This window comes from Mustela nivalis (genome assembly GCF_964662115.1).
Source record: "Mustela nivalis genome assembly, chromosome: 2".
Lineage (NCBI taxonomy): Eukaryota > Metazoa > Chordata > Mammalia > Carnivora > Mustelidae > Mustela > Mustela nivalis.
The window spans coordinates 117,480,316-117,496,408 of record NC_139021.1 but is presented as its reverse complement, the minus strand read 5'-3'; the positions used below and the strand labels follow the sequence as shown (position 1 = coordinate 117,496,408).

Genomic DNA, 16,093 nt, shown 5'->3' with positions numbered 1-16,093 from the left:
ACCAAAAAAAAAGTACTCTTATTATTACATTTTGAATTTTTTGTTAGTAATAATTTTGGGGGGTGGTGAAAAAGGAAGAGAAAGCCAGAAATACTTGAGTGGAGACATGGGAAACATGGTGGGTGACACAGTAGGGCAGGCAGGGGAAGGCCTGGGACATCAAAGGGCTCCACTCTCCTCCTCATGGTACACCACTCCCGAGGCTTCGGATGGCTTTTCCAACATGATGTTGTGAGAATTAAACAGAACCAGGCACAGGTAGAATATCAATAAATGGGATTCTATTTTTTTCCACTTTCTTTCAATAAGTAGTTGTGGGTCAATTGATTAGAACCAATCTCAAATATTTTCTAAGTAAGTAAAGCTAACCATCTGATTCCCTTCATTTAAAAAAATTACTTATTAGTTTCCTTGTTTTTTTTTTTTTTAATGAACCCTGTGGAGTAGTTCAAATTCTTTTTCCATTTAAAACTCCACTTTTTGCCCATTTTGAATTACCAAACTTCTTGTCACTATGCTTGCTTGTTGACCAGCTTACTGAACTCAGTTGAAGGGTATCGTGTACAATTCAGTTGAGTTCTGGGTCTGTGGATTCCTTCTCATTCCTTTTTCCTAGTTTGAATACTTCCAGTTGGTATTTGGGAATATAAACATAGCAATAGGGTTCTGAAAGTAGGCTTGGGGTTATTAAATTTTGATATCTGGAAATGTTTTATCACAAGAGTAAAATCCTGGTTTTCAACAATGAGAATAAATAGAATACATACAGAGTCCTAGGTGAGAAGAGCCGTAGCATAATGTAAATTAAAATTCAGTGTGAAATGTTCAGTATGGCTGTGAAGGACGGACCATGGGTGTGTCACGCCCGTGAGACATTGCCCAAGGTTGAGATTTAGGAAAGATTGTCAGAAAGGGCTAGAAAGGAATAAGTGATCTGCAAAAATCTTTATTGCACACAAAAATTTCCTGAGTTGTGTTTCCAAATGCAGATAACCTGAAGGATCAACAGCATCTTCACATATGAGGACTGTATTTGCTTTCTGGTGTCAGGCTCAGCAGTTGTGATAGATCAATTGATTTTTATTTATTTATTTATTTTTTTAATTTAAGAGAGAGAGAGAATATGCTCACGAGCTGGGGGCAAGGGGCAGAGGCAGAGGGAGAAGCTGACTCCCTGCTGAGCAAGGAGCCCAACGTAAGACTCGATCCTGGGACCCTGGGATCATGACCTGAGCTGAAGGCAGACGTTTAACTGATTGAGCCACCCAGGCACGCCAGTTGTAGTTTTTTTAAAATGACCTTCATGCCAGTGTGATAGTACATGCACTTTGAAAAATTTCAGCAGAGTGGGAAATAAGCACATTCTATATGGAAGACATCAAAGCAGGACCAGGAAAGAAAAAAAAAATACTATTATCTTGAACTTCTGCAGGAAAATTGAAAAGTTTAGCAGATGGTTCCAGAGACCCTGTAACAAATACCATAAAGGCCATCTGAAGGAGACATAAGAAGCATCTCTATCGGTACCCTGCACATTAGCATCCAGTTACCAATGGCTCCCCCACTGTGGTTTAAAGTAGCCTCTACTGCTGGACAGAATGGAAGTCCAGAAACAAGTCTGGGTTATACTTGTTTCACACATTCAAACCGTGTTTTCGTTTGCACAAAGAGCCACATCTTCCAGAGACTCCAGTGTGGTGGGGATTTAAATGTTGCTGATGGTTTTGTTTGGAGGAGGTCATACTCTGCCTTTCAGAAGCTAACAGCAGCCATGGATGAGAGTGCGTGAGATCCAGCCTGTAAGGTGGTGTTGTCTGTGCTCTGTTAAGTGTTCATTCTGTTCAATGAAGCAGACTCAGTCCTGCCAAGAGATAACAAGATGCTTCCATCTGTCATCTTTCTCACCTCTTATTTTCAGGAAAAGCACACAGCATGAGCTCTATAAAGCACTAGAACCTCGATCAGTGTACTAATCAGTATCGGAAAATTAATATTAGAATGATGAAATAAGTCCATTGCTCTTTCTCTTCAGTTGTTCCAGCTGTGAATTATGAATTTAAAGTTCACTTTTTTCCAGTAAACCCAACCCCCAGTAAAATTTACCACCAGTTGATCCTGTTTCCTAAGTTTATCTTGTCCTTTGGATTCTCCAGTACCTCAGCTCCTTCAGGCTGTGATTATTCTCCTTCCAGAATTCACCTAATAGCCAAAAACCTGGTTTTGAATGGTATTTGAATATCTGTACTATGTTAAGACACCAAGTGATATATAAACAATGAAAGAAATGTACAACCCAGCAATTGCCCTAGTAGGTATTTATAAAGGGATACAGAAATACTGTTGAAGGGGCACATGCACCTCGATATTTACAGCAACAGTATCTTTCAACAGCCAAACTGTAAAAGAGCCCAAATGCTTATGGACTGAGAAATGGATAAGGAAGATGTGTTATGTATGTATCTATATCTATATCTATATCTATATCTATATCTATATCTATATCTATCTATATCTATATCTATATCTATATCTGTATATACATATATATATGTATATAGGTATATATATGGAATATAACTCAACCACCAGAAAGAATGAAATCCTGCCATTTGCAACAATGTAGATAGAAAAAGAGGGCATAATGTTAAGTGAAACAAGTCAGTCACAGAAAGACAAACACCATATAAGTTCACTCATGTGTGGAATTTAAGGAACAAAACAGACAAACACAGGGAAAGGATCAGTGGCGGGGGGGGGGGGGAAGAGGGGAATAAACCATAAGAGGCTCTTAACTGTAGAGAAAAAACTGGGGGTTGATGGAGGGATGTGAGTGGGTGATGGACATTAAAGCAGGCCCTTGTGATGAGAACTGGGTGTTATATGTAAGTGCTGAATCCCTGAATTCTTAAGCTGAAACCAATTTTACCATATATGTTAACTAACTAGAATTAGAATAAAACATTGAATTAAAAGAAAAACACTATGGTCCCCTTCAGTGTATTTATATTCTAGATCAGAAAGAAATTTATATGTAAATAGAATAATGAGATTTTAAAAACTAGTGTTTATTGAATATTAAAATGCAATAGTTACTTCAAGGGACTGGCAAAGGCTACTTTTTTTTTTTTTTTTTAAGCTGAGAAGCCTCTATGATTAAGTGGAGATATTAATGGGTGAAATTGGATATCATATAATGTTACTGTTGCACACTTAAAAGGTTGATCTCAGAGAGGATGGGTATTCTACAGTTGAGAAGTTGTGGAGCGCAGTGTGAGACTTCGTCCCTTCCCTGGACTTCTGTTCTAGCTGTGGATGAGCGAGCGCTGGGTGTGGCCCCTTGCTGGTTAGTGAGCACAGCCTGGACTCCTCTGTCCAGAAAGGTCAGAGGAGAAGGCTTTCCCACAATATGGGATCTCATCCACAGATGAAAACATGGTTTTCTCTGACACCTCCTTTGTCCTGTGTTTTGTCTGCTTGTTCTGCCGGAGCAGGAAGGTCTGGATTGTCATTGTGGGTGGCCCTGGGAGCCTGCTTTACCTGCATTGATGACCAAGAACAGAAGAAATGTGGCATCAACTCTGGAGACAAGGGGAAGGCAGGCTTTTTGCCAGGATGGCCACAGTCCTGAAAGAGAGAGAATGAAACAGTCCAGACAGGGACAAGGATGGATTTTGGGGTCTCTGCTACTGAAACAGAGGATCGCCCTGTCTCAGAGGGGTCGGTCATCCACCCAGTGCACTGGTGCAAACACACATGGGCTCCACAAAAGATTCCACAGCATTCAAGAGGAAGAATATTTTATTTTCAAGGTAAAAGGGGGAAAGATCTTTAAGAACATTTATAAAAAAAAAAAAACACACACACAAGATATTTATAAAAAAAATATGAGTTTCAAATGCAACTTGAGAAAAAATGAAATTTATAAAACATGACTGACAGTGAAATAAAGATAGGGACTGAGAATAAAGTAAAACTAAAGAGACTAAAGACGGAAAATGTAGGACTAAAGATGCAGAAAAGGAAGAATGCTTTATTAATCACAAACAACTATTAATACTTACTTAGAACTTGCTGGAAGCATTGAAATGGGTATTCTACAAACACTTCTGCATTTAATTACCAAACCTCCTAACCAAGACACTGATATTCCTTTTCTTTATGGGCTAGTAAAGGGTGCAGCCCCAGGAATAGAGCTAACCAGAGAGGCGGATTCAGTCTGTCCAGTCCTGGTCAATCCAGGACTCCACTCACTGCCCTGTGGAGCTCTGTCACATGTGTGTGACAATATCCAGAGTGCAGGTGGGTCCTGGAGGGGTCAGGCAGTGACATCAGATGGCCAAATAGCTACTCAGTGTTGACATAGACATTGATTGGATAAAATGAGCATGTACAATAACAAAAACACTGTAGAAAGAATAAGAATAAGAAAAGAACTTTAGAATTTTGTAAAGACCCTATGTTTACAGATCCAAGGTGTTCAAATGATGAAACACAGTGAAGGCAAGGGAACTAATCCTTGGAAAGCCCCTGGTGTACTATGTTCATTCCAAGATAAAAGAGAATTTCTACCAGATAGTTAAAGCAAACGAACAGAAGAAGAAAGCAAATATTAGTTACAATTCAGAAATATGCTCCATAGGAGAAAATAGAGGAAATTTTGTGAAGCGAGAACCTCAAATTCAGTCAAATTTTCATTCAGGTATGTAGCACCTGACATTCTAACATCTACATGGACTCACATGTTCTTACCTGAAAAAATAGTCAAGGTTGTGTCAGTTGGCCAATTGTTAAACAAAAATAAAGAATTTAAAAAATAAGTAAATTATGATACAAATGTTTAGATGTGAGCATTAAAACCAATAAAACAAAATGTAGTATAAATGTAACCCAGTAAAACTTCATTATAAATTTATAAATGTATACATGTATAATACATATGTATGAGAGCAGGAGTATAAAATAATTCTTAAAGGAAATGTAAAATATAAATAATAGGAATAATAGTAAGCTATAACTAATAATTTTTAATAGTAGTTTTCAATTCTCAAATTTTATTATCAAGGGCAGCAATGTGTGTGTGTGTGTGTGTGTGTGTTTGGGACTAGAAAGTAGAAATGTCACAAATTAGAGACAACAAATGCAGTTAGATGGTATTTTCTTGTTTGGAATTCCATCTTATTTATTTCTATGAATCTTGTTGCTAGTTTTCTATAAACCTAGATTATCTGGATCTAATTCCCTATTTTAAATCATCATATGTTCTTCCAATGTCTACTTTCCACACACATATGTTCCTGACCTTCACAGGTCTTACACGATAAAGCAAGTCTGAATTGCTATTTTAAATCATCATAGTCATGGTCAAATTAAGATTTGTAAAGCAGTGTATGATAGAATATGATAGAAACCTGGGATTGTTAGGTTTTTGAAAGAGATTAAATTTTCTATGACGTCTGTTTAAGGCAGAGAAGAAGGGTGAAAGCAAAGAGAGTGTTTAGAACTAGTTAAACAAAAGGAGGGGGTAAAATTCCAACCACAGTTTGATGAACATTAAATTCTTAGTATTCAACTTTCTTGATAGATTGAAACATTAAACTTAAAATGTTGCAACCATAATACTTGAAAGTAAATAGAATGCAGCCTTTATATAACTTTCAGATGGTGAAAGACTATCTAAGCAGAAGTCAAAAAAGGAAAGAGGGATATATTTGAATACATAAAAATGCCAAGCTTCTAGATGTCAAAAACAAAGAACATTAAAAGGCAAACAACACACTAAAACAAAAAAAAAAATTGTAAGATTACTAACAAAGTGTTGATTTCTGTCCTAGGCACATATGCCATGGAAATAAAATTTTTAAATACCAAAATTAAAAAAAAAAGTTAGACAAAATAAATGAACAGAAGAATCAGAGATAAATATATCACATAAATTATGCTAGCAACCAAAGAAATGCAGAATTAAACCTCACATTTATTTAGCAATTCCCTAGGCATATATCACACTCAATATTGACAAACATGTGCTGTTATAAACACTCACACACTACTGAGGAGGAAATAAACCATCACAGTCTTTCTGGAACACCATCCGGCAATTTGTACAAAGGATTTCAACGTGCTCTCATTCCTTGATCCAGAAATTCCACGTCTAGGAATTTAACCCAAGGAAATAACTAACGACACAGAAAAATAATGAGCACAGTCCAAACAACTCGAGTGTATAGCTAGAGAGCCTAATTTATAACATTAGTGCAGGCTGCATATTATTGCAAATTGTGTTTTCAAAACATATGTATTGGCTCAGAACAGGATTATGAAGTAATGAGAGGTAAAAGACTCAACAAAATTTATACACATAAAGTCCTGAAAGATCACCTAAGTAGGTACATAGATGACAATATGCAGAATACATAGGTGACAAATGCTGATAGAAAATACCTGAACATGCTGGCACTGGTTTGCAGGGTTTAAAATATTTTCTCTTTGTATCTATACTTAGAGGACACTCTGTGATAATTTTTTCTTCATCAGAAAGACAAAAACATTTTTTTTGTTATTTACCTGTAGATGTTTTCCATCACCAACAATATGAAAATTAAACTATATTGTTTTTAAGTTACTTGAATGACTCTCCCCAAATTATTGATTATCAGTTTCTCATCCATCTATCTACCTATTGATTGTGGGTTGTGGGTTGTTTTGTTTGTTTGTTTGTTTGTTTTAGCTCCCTTGTCCACACTCCATCAGATGCACACGTAACCTGTATCTCCACCAGCCTCACCCCAATACATGGATCGAAGTGTGCTCTATTCAAGCTACACATACTTGAAATTCTCTGATTCTTGTTATTTTGAATATTTGACTCATAACACTTGATCATGTGAGTTTTCTGTCAGAGGTTTCTCTTAATATTCATCAATATACATCTTTATAAAAGAAATTCTAGAGGAAACTGTGTACATATGCTTTGAGTCGCTGTGACTATGAGCCTCTCCATAGGAACTTATTAATAAATTAAGGAGTTATCACAACATTTCTGTAATCAAAGCATAGGGAATGTGTTTATAAATTGGATGTAAGACTAATGTATCTGAGTGTATAGGAAAGAATTTCACTGAAGCTTCAATTTAATAAAGTGAAATGTTCATTTTAAGTGAATATTCAAACTCTCTGATACACTATCTTAAAATTATGGTTAAGTATAATCATTAGAAAATTTGCTTTGCAGGTTTTGCATCTAAATCTTGGTTTAAGATCAAATAGTAATGAGAGTCCCCCTTCATTCCCTCAAACATTTGATCAGTTATGCAATTTTAAGTAAAACCTTCAAAATTCATGTCGGTGTCATGTTTTCAGAAAACTGAGCAAGATATGCTCAAATTAGCTTCCAATTTGACATGAAAAAATTTCCATCTCTCTCTGCTTATAACTTGGAGTCAATTTTAATGCCAACTAAATTAATGAGGTAATTTTAATAATACTATAATAATATCCATTACTAAGCGTGGCACTTATTTTTTTTAATATACTGTCTTTCATGAATCCTTAGACCAATTAATAGAATGTAGATATTGTTAACCTCACTGTGAAATTATGATTCAAGATCTGAGGGATTAAATAACTTACTGAAAAGTGCTACAGCTACTTATTTAGCAAGTTTGAAATGCTTTCCTGTAGGATGCTGGAGCTCACCACTCAATCTATTGCAATGTTTGTGAAACTGTTGGTGTCACTGAAAGGCCATCTCCATGAAGCACTTTGAACCCACATCTGCGTATTTTGAGATACTCTCGTGAAGACCCCATTTTTCAGTTTAGTTGGGTGTAGTAATTTTGTGAGCTTGAGATAGATCTTAGTATAGTAAGGAAATGCTTATAAAACATCAGTATGTGTATTTGGAGGTCTTACAGGAATGCAGAAAGCAAGGCTAGGTCTGTGAGGCTCAAGAATCCTTGTAATACTATAGAATGGAGAAGTCCTTTATTCAACTTCTTTTTTTTTCCCCTAAGATTTTATTTATTTATTGGACAGACAGAAAGAGAGAGAGCGAAGGCGGCAGGCAGGAAAGAAGCAGACTTCCCCCAGAGCAGGACCCCAATGGGGACTTGATCCCTAGGATTGTGACCCTGTGATTATGATCTGAGCCAAAGGCAGACACTTAGCTGACTGAGCCACCCAGGCGTCGCTAGTCAACATTTCTTAAGTGCCGATGTGCCCTAAATATTTCTGGTACTTTCCATATGGCCTTTCCCTGCATTCAGGAAAGCTATAGGCAAGCAGACTCAGACATACAGCTAACATGAGTGTTTGATAAATCTTAATAAGGAAGAGTACAGTATTCTCTGTATAGAAATACATAAAGAAAATTATCCACTATACCTCGGGTCACAGTAGTGTACAGGTAGAGGAAAGAGCCAAGTATAAATGAAAAGAGAAAGGGATAAATGGGACTATATTAAAATTAGGAACTTTCCTTCAACATAACAACATTAATAGGGTCTAAGTGTAAGCAACAGAGTTGGGATATAATGTCTACCAAACAGTAAGCTGACCAAAGACTTAACACTGTAATATATAAAGAGCTCTAATGAGCCAGTGAGAAAAAGATAGAAAAATGCACAAAAGACATGAACCAACACCTCACAAATGTCACACATTGTAAAAGAGTTCAAATCACTCTGAGATAACAGTACAGACTTACCAGAATGGTTAAGTCTTAAAACAACTGGAATTATCAACTGTCTGCAAAGCTAGGGAGCACTCAGTAAAGACTGTAAGCCAATAGGATTAGCTTAGAAAACTGTGTGGCAGAACACATGCAGGTCCAGCAATTGGATTCTCATATTTAATCCAAATATATTCATGTGTAAGAAGACATGCAGAAGGGCACGGCACTCTTTGTCAAGCATGTGCTAGAAACAACCCAAACGCCATCACCAGTGTGAAGAGGAGAGAAAGTTGTCTACGTCTCTCTCATGGAACACAGTACTTCCATTGAAATGAGTATGTGGAAACGACACTTTATGGTCCTAACTCTTGTACACATGCGTATCATGTAAGACCTAATAAATGAAGAAAGTTAGTAGTCACACCACATGATATAATTCTATTTATAACACCTTAAGACAAATAATTTTTTTTAAATTAAAAAATACTATTTATGATATTAGAAGGCAGGTTATATTTAGGATGAAAGGGACAGTAGCAATTCATAGAAAATAGATAATATAGGGCTTCTGATACATGGGCAGTATTCTATTTCTTCTTGTCAGTAGCATTTAGAATTAAATGTAACTGTGATAATTCATCATGCTATGAATTTATGATTTATAAAAGTCTGTTATATATAGTACTTCCATATAAAGTGTATTCTTAAAAGGCAAGTTGTAGGCTGTAACAAATAATCCTTATAAACACATGTCTGAGCATGTATTTCATAATTTTTGTAAAATAAATAGCTCAAACTACATTTCTTAAGTCTAAGCAAAGAAATGATTTTAAAAGGCAAAGATTCAAAGAAATGTTTTGAGAAGAAGGGGAGTATTAGTTAAAAAATCAAATATTAGTAAAATATGCAATTGGAATTATGTTCAACACAGCATGCCATCAGGGTATATTACGTAAAAATATGTAAAATGTTTTGTAATATGTAAAATATAAAAATATATCTCAAACAATTTTTCAGAGACACATCAGAATAAGAAAGAGTCTGACATGAAGCAGGCCTGGTGTGCTCATGAAAATGATACAACAAAGTATCTGTTTTGCAGTAGTTTTGCTTGTTTCCTTTAATGTGTGATGTAAAGTTTCAGTGATCAGGAGAAGCTGATGCTCTTCGTGGTTCATGACGGTCAGAATATTTCATGTGGGCTCTCGGCTCTTCTATTCTAGAGATGATTATTATCAAAACTGGAAGACTGAAAAGAATCAGACATCATAGATGTTTTAGTATATAAGGTTCAAAGGCATATGTGAATGTTCTACTGTGTGTCTTCTGTGATCCCATAGGAAGGAAGTTCAACTTACTTGGTTTGTCCCACGTCACCCACCTTAATACTGTTTTGTTTTGTTTAGTGTTCACAGAGAATAGAACATTTTAAAATATTTTTCCTATACTTATATGTAAATATATACTTATATATAAATCTTTTTTTTTTTCAAGCAACCCAGTATTTCTGCCACTTGAAAAAAGCAAAACTAATCAAAGAAAAAGCAGAAATGGTGGTTCGGCATCTTAAGGGAGTGTGTTAAGTGTGTATGTGTTTATATGAGAGTATGCATGAACACAGCCATTCTTCCTTTCTGTGTCAGTTAATGTATAGAAACAAACAACAATTTGGCTAAATATTTTCAAAAGCTTGCAGGAAAATAACACATTTACAGTATATGAGATAACAATGTCCACTACATTTTCTTTCATAAACTCTAAACTTTATTCTTTCATTAAAGGAGGTGTGTAATAGATTTGAAATACAAATTTGGTGTTAAAAATTTCTTAAGGATATAAAAAAGGAAGTATTTAAGTGTAAAGAACACATAAAATTAATGAAAGGAATTTAAGAATAACATTCAATAATTAGATATTATATAGCTTGCTAACATTTTAAATCACTTAATTATCACTGCTTGCATATATTTATAGGTGATGGTGAGGTTTTTATTATTCTAACATAATTATCTGCTTTCTTAATACTGTAAGATTATTATTTGATTAAAATATAGACCACATAGGGCCGCCTGGGTGGCTCAGTCGTTAAGCGTCTGCCTTCGGCTCAAGTCATGATCCTAGGGTCCTGGAATCAAGCCCTGCAGTGGTCTCCCTGCTCCGCAGGAAGCCTGCTTCTCCCTCTCCCGCTCTCCCTGCTTCTATTCCCTCTCTCACTGTATCTCTCTCTGTCAAATAAATAAATAAAATCTTAAAGAAATATATATAGACCATATAGCTAAACAATGATGAGTCTAGTATTCTATAAATAGAAGGGTGACCATTTGAAAGTCCAAATTAAGAATTATAATAATTAAAAAATATATACAAGCTTGACTCTTATGTTAGAGACACATGTGGTATTTTGAGCTCAGTTTACCCTTAGAAGATTGTTTCTTACTGTGCCCTCTCCAGGGTTTTCCACTGTAACAGGGCAAGCCTTTCTATTGACCACTCTTGAAGACTATTATGATGTTCTCATTTAATTTAAAATACTATCATGGGTTCAGTGTAATATTATGTGTCTGTTACTCATATAAAGCTATCACTCTAATGCTGAGTAGAAGAATATTTAAAACTTTTTAAAGAAAATTTAGAATTTAAAGAGTGCTTTAAATTCTACCTCTATCTTCACTGAGGCCAAAAGCCTTACTAATCAAGTTACTAAATGTCAAATGTAAGCTTTTATTTTCAAAACTCACTACCCCGTTGGCTTGTATGATAAATGATACTGATTAGTTTCCATTGGTGAAATGAAAACTATTTAAGATATAAGAATTGGCTAAAATTATTCAAAGGCAGTCTACCTGCCCAGGAAACAGATTTAGGAACCAAGAGAATTATGTGTGTTTTGAACTTTTGGGATGAGATAGAATGGATCTCACAGTCCTGTAGACCATGACTTTTCTTTGTTTGACGCTGGTTAAAATGGTGAAAGCATTCTACCACCGAAATCTCTTCCCTTGAATGTACTTTTTATGCAAGGTTATAGTTTGAACACCTAAAAGAAAAAAAGAGTTGGGGCTTCCTTAAATCTACAGATCAGTTTCCTTAATCTTCTTTTGTGATTGCTTGTGAATGCATTTTTACTTATTATCTATGTAAATAGATACAGATATATCTACACATAGACATACAACAGAATTGGGACTGAAACACATAGAAGGAATAAGTAGTCCTCACTGACCCCAACCCTCTAATTACCTCTAATTCTTTCTCAAAAGAATTCAAGAGTTGAACATGAAAACATGGTCTTAGTTCTATTGAAAAGACAAGGCACCTCTCCAGCAAATGATCATGAAGCATGTGTCTCTAGCACAATAATCTTGGGTCTTAAAATCATAGAATCAGAGAACATTCTACTGTAGACAATCTTTTTGTTACTGTTTGATAGATTCTATGATTATCCTTATGACATGAATCTCGTTATGTAGACCTAAATCATTTTAGGGGTGAATCACCATTACTAAATATGTCAGGAAATTTAAGGGCTAATTCAAGGAGCACGGGAATGCAAGCCTGCTCTTCTGTTCACTTGTAAAATGCACCCATTAGCAGGAACAGAATTCTGGAGACAGGACTTCTCAAAGGCAAATAAGACTGAGAAAGGCAGACCTGCTTTAGGGACAAGGTGTTTAGGTGCCTTTTTAATGTGACTCCAGGAATTCAACTTGATAATCAACTATGTTGCATACTGTTCGCACTAGGCTGTGGGTTGTGTTTGCACAGATTGGCCAACAGAGTTTCCAGTGAAGAGTGATTCCAATAATTATGCCAGCATAGAGGATCCTCTTAATCCTCTCCTTAAGGACGCCCAAGCATATTCAAGCCATGGGTGAATTTCTAATTTCTTGAGCATAATTCTTCTGAATCCAACAGTAAAATTAGAAGCTAAGATAAATAAAGGGACAGGAGAAATAAGGAGCAGTAGTTACTATCTACTTGAAGAGAATGTTTCTTTAAAGGAAACGTATCTCATAGGTGCTCGCCTTTTCACAAGACCCGTGAAGGTTGTTCTCACAGTAGCTACCACTGGGCTGTTTCCTCAGAGTCCACCTGAGAGTACCGATCTCTTACCAGGTTATTCTACTGTAATTCAGTAGAATACAAAGTGACAAGAACGTATTAAATGAGTATATAATGTTTGCTAACCTTGTAAATGATTACATGCTTGTTTTTTTTTCTTTTTTTTTTTTAAGATTTTATTTGTTTATTTATTTGAAAGAGAAAGAGAGAAGACAGGGAAGGCCTAAGAGGCAGAGGGAGAAGCAGACTCCTTGCTGAGCAGGGAGCCAGATGCTGGGCTCGATCCCAGGACCCTGGGATCATGACTTAAGCCAAAGGCAGATGCTTCACTGACTGAGCCACCCAGGAGTCCCTACATTTTTTTTTTCCATAAACTTTTTGCTTTTTCCAAAAAATTCTTGCTTATTCTAAGGAATTGTGTCCCTCTAGGATTTTCTTGCTTATCTGTATGCCCTTCCAGTGCTTGGCTGCATCTAATATAGAGATTTTTGATGATAGAAAAGTTAAAAAAATGATGCATGTTCTTATGTTGTTTCTTCTAATGAGTGCACATATAATTTTCCTACTCTGGTTTAAATGTTACTTTATCTTTATGAGAAATTATATTAAATATTTTAACAGTGTCATTCTAAACAAAACACAGTATCCTTTAATGTTACTTGTTGCTCATGTTAAAAATTCTCAAGATTCAGAGACCCGTATGTACGTGGGAGATAATCTCAGAAATTATATCTGAGAATTCATTCTTCGCCTTTAAACCCAAATTTTCTAAAAAAAAAAAAAACCTCATTAATGGTAGCATAAGAAAAATAGTTTTTCTGGGGCACCTGGATGGTCCTCAGACTCTTGATTTCAGCTCAGGTCATGATCTCAAGTTTGGGAGATTGAGTCCTGTGTGGAGCTTCTCTCTAAAATGAATAAATAAATCTTTAACAAAAAAGGAGAGTAGTTTTTCTTAAGGTAAGTTGCTAGTCTTTATAGCGTGAGGCAAGTCAGTCCTAACGAGTTATTCAAGATAGCTATGGTCCTCCCAAATTTCCAGAGACTTATTGAAGACTTCACCCAGAGGGTTGATTTTATTCTCACTAGTACAATTTATGTATTTGTAATATTAAAAGTAAGTTCAGGGTATGGTAACTACATAGTGAAATGGGACTACATGGCTTTTAAATAAATACCTTTCGTCGCTCCTACCTTCACTTCTAGATCCAGTCTCCTGAGTCGTGGACACTTTGGTATTTGCATTTTTAAATCTTCTGATTCTAAATAGCACACTTGCTTCCTTTTATTTCTTCAGTTCTCACCATGTATTTATTAATAACCGACTATGAAAGATGAGCAATGCTATTAGCACCTCTCCCTCCCTCTGGGTTTTGTTTACCATGTTATGTTTAGTTTTATCTATTGTTCACATAATTTTAAATTATATGACTAAAACCCCATTGCTCATCCTAACAACTTTAGATTGCACAGGAGAGGATTTTAAACTATATAGCTTATTACCAAAACTAAAACCACGTAGGCGTGGGCATTTAGCAGCTCCACAGAAACAGTGGAGTAAAGGTGATCAGCTGGGACCCTCTCCCAGAAGAGCTCAGACTCAATTTTTGTTAATTCTGGGTAAGTTATTTCCAACAACAGAAACTGAGGGTCCCTTCATATATTTCCCTGAGCATGGGAAGGAGGAATGGATTGCAAAAAAAATTCTGAGGTTGGAAATGGCTTCGCAAGGTCTGAATCGACCTGTACTTTGGGAAAAGCTACCACAGATTTGCTAGTTGAACCAGATTGAAGTAGCTTAGCTCTACGGAGACTTTAACGCTCAGATTCCTTTGAAAAAATGTCTGGGATGAGCTGTCAGCCCTTAACTCCTGCATTCAAATATAACGTACTTTGAAGAGCTTTGGATTTTTATCAGTTCCAAGAGAAATCCAGGATTACAGAGGAAGTAAAATGGAAATTGGGAAGGGGTGTGTGTGTCTGTTTGAGTGAGAGAGAGAGAGAGGGGAGGGTAGGGGGGAGGAAAGAAAGCATAAAACAGAAAAAGAGGGACAGAAACAGGGAGCAAGGGGAAGAGTCTAAGAAAAGTATTCTGTTGTAATGTGTTGTACTCTGTGAAAACAGCAGCAACAACAACAAAATAGTAGTCATCTGGATTTAATGGCATAATTTTGATACTGACTTGATATTTTCATGGTGCTGAATCCACGTTTCAGCAAGTGAATAGCGTATTAGAAAGTTATCCCTACCAGGAGCTCTCTGTTTTAGGAAAATATTAATAATGTTTAGACTACTGAGAGCCCAAGAGAGATTATGAACTGGGCAGAGTCCCTCAGATGTATGTGAACTCCATATTATTGGTCAGTGATTATTTTTAATTATTGCAACTTCAATAATTTAATATATTTTAGTACTATAGCTATACTTAACATCACTTAACATAATAACTAATCAAAATTAAGTATCAGACAGTACAGTTTAATACCATTGCCTTTTTAGCATGGCACCTCCGTGCATTTCTGCTGAGATTAGAAATTACTGATTTTCTTTGAAAGTACATGATATGTGTCAAGGTTCTATCATTTGAGAAGAATTAAAGTAACATTGCAGTGATTCCTTAGAATGTGAAATTATATATTTAAATAGACATTATTTCCCTTTAGAATTACTATTATAGGGGCACCTGGGTGGCTCAGTCGTTAAAAATCTGCCTTCAGCTCAGGTCATGATCCCAGGATCCTGGGGATCGAGCCCCACATCAGGTTCCCTGCTCAGGGGTAGGCCTGCTACTTCCTTTCCCACTCCCGTAGCTTGTGTTCCCTCTCTCACTGTGTCTCTCTCTCTCAAATAAATAACATCTTTTAAAAAATAGAATTATTATTATATTTGGCCTGAGCATTGTAGAGACTTAAAGCAGTATTTCTCAAGCTGTGTTCTAAGGGAGTGTAAGAGTTTAAGATGTAAATGGGTGATTCTAGAAAATGTGCAAATAAAACCCTTTCTTGGACAGTCATTATGCAAATTAGCACATAAGTCTCTGAAAAGACCTGCAGTAGAGTAGATTAGCTTTTTGAAAAGTTATTTAATACTATGCATCACAAACTTATCTGTGTGGAGTGCATATTTGTTTTTTCAGCATACCTGTTATAAATTATAACTTATAATTTAGTACAGGGGTTAACAAATCACATCCTATTCACCATTTGTTTTTGTAAATAAAGTTTTATTGCAATATAGTCATGCCCATTTCTTGTTTTTGTGTTAACAGTGGCAGAGTTGAAAAGCTGACTCAGATACTTTATGTCCTGCAAAACCTAAACATATTTATTATCTGGTTCTTAACAGAAAAATGTTTGCCTA

At 35.8% G+C, this 16,093-nt stretch overlaps 1 protein-coding gene across 1 annotated transcript in view; it reads left to right on the top strand.

Annotated features, from left to right (window-relative positions):
- The window catches only part of PCDH15 (protocadherin related 15), a 1,700,294-nt gene that overhangs the window by 1,338,501 nt on the left and 345,700 nt on the right, over positions 1–16,093 (top strand). The window lies entirely within an intron of this gene.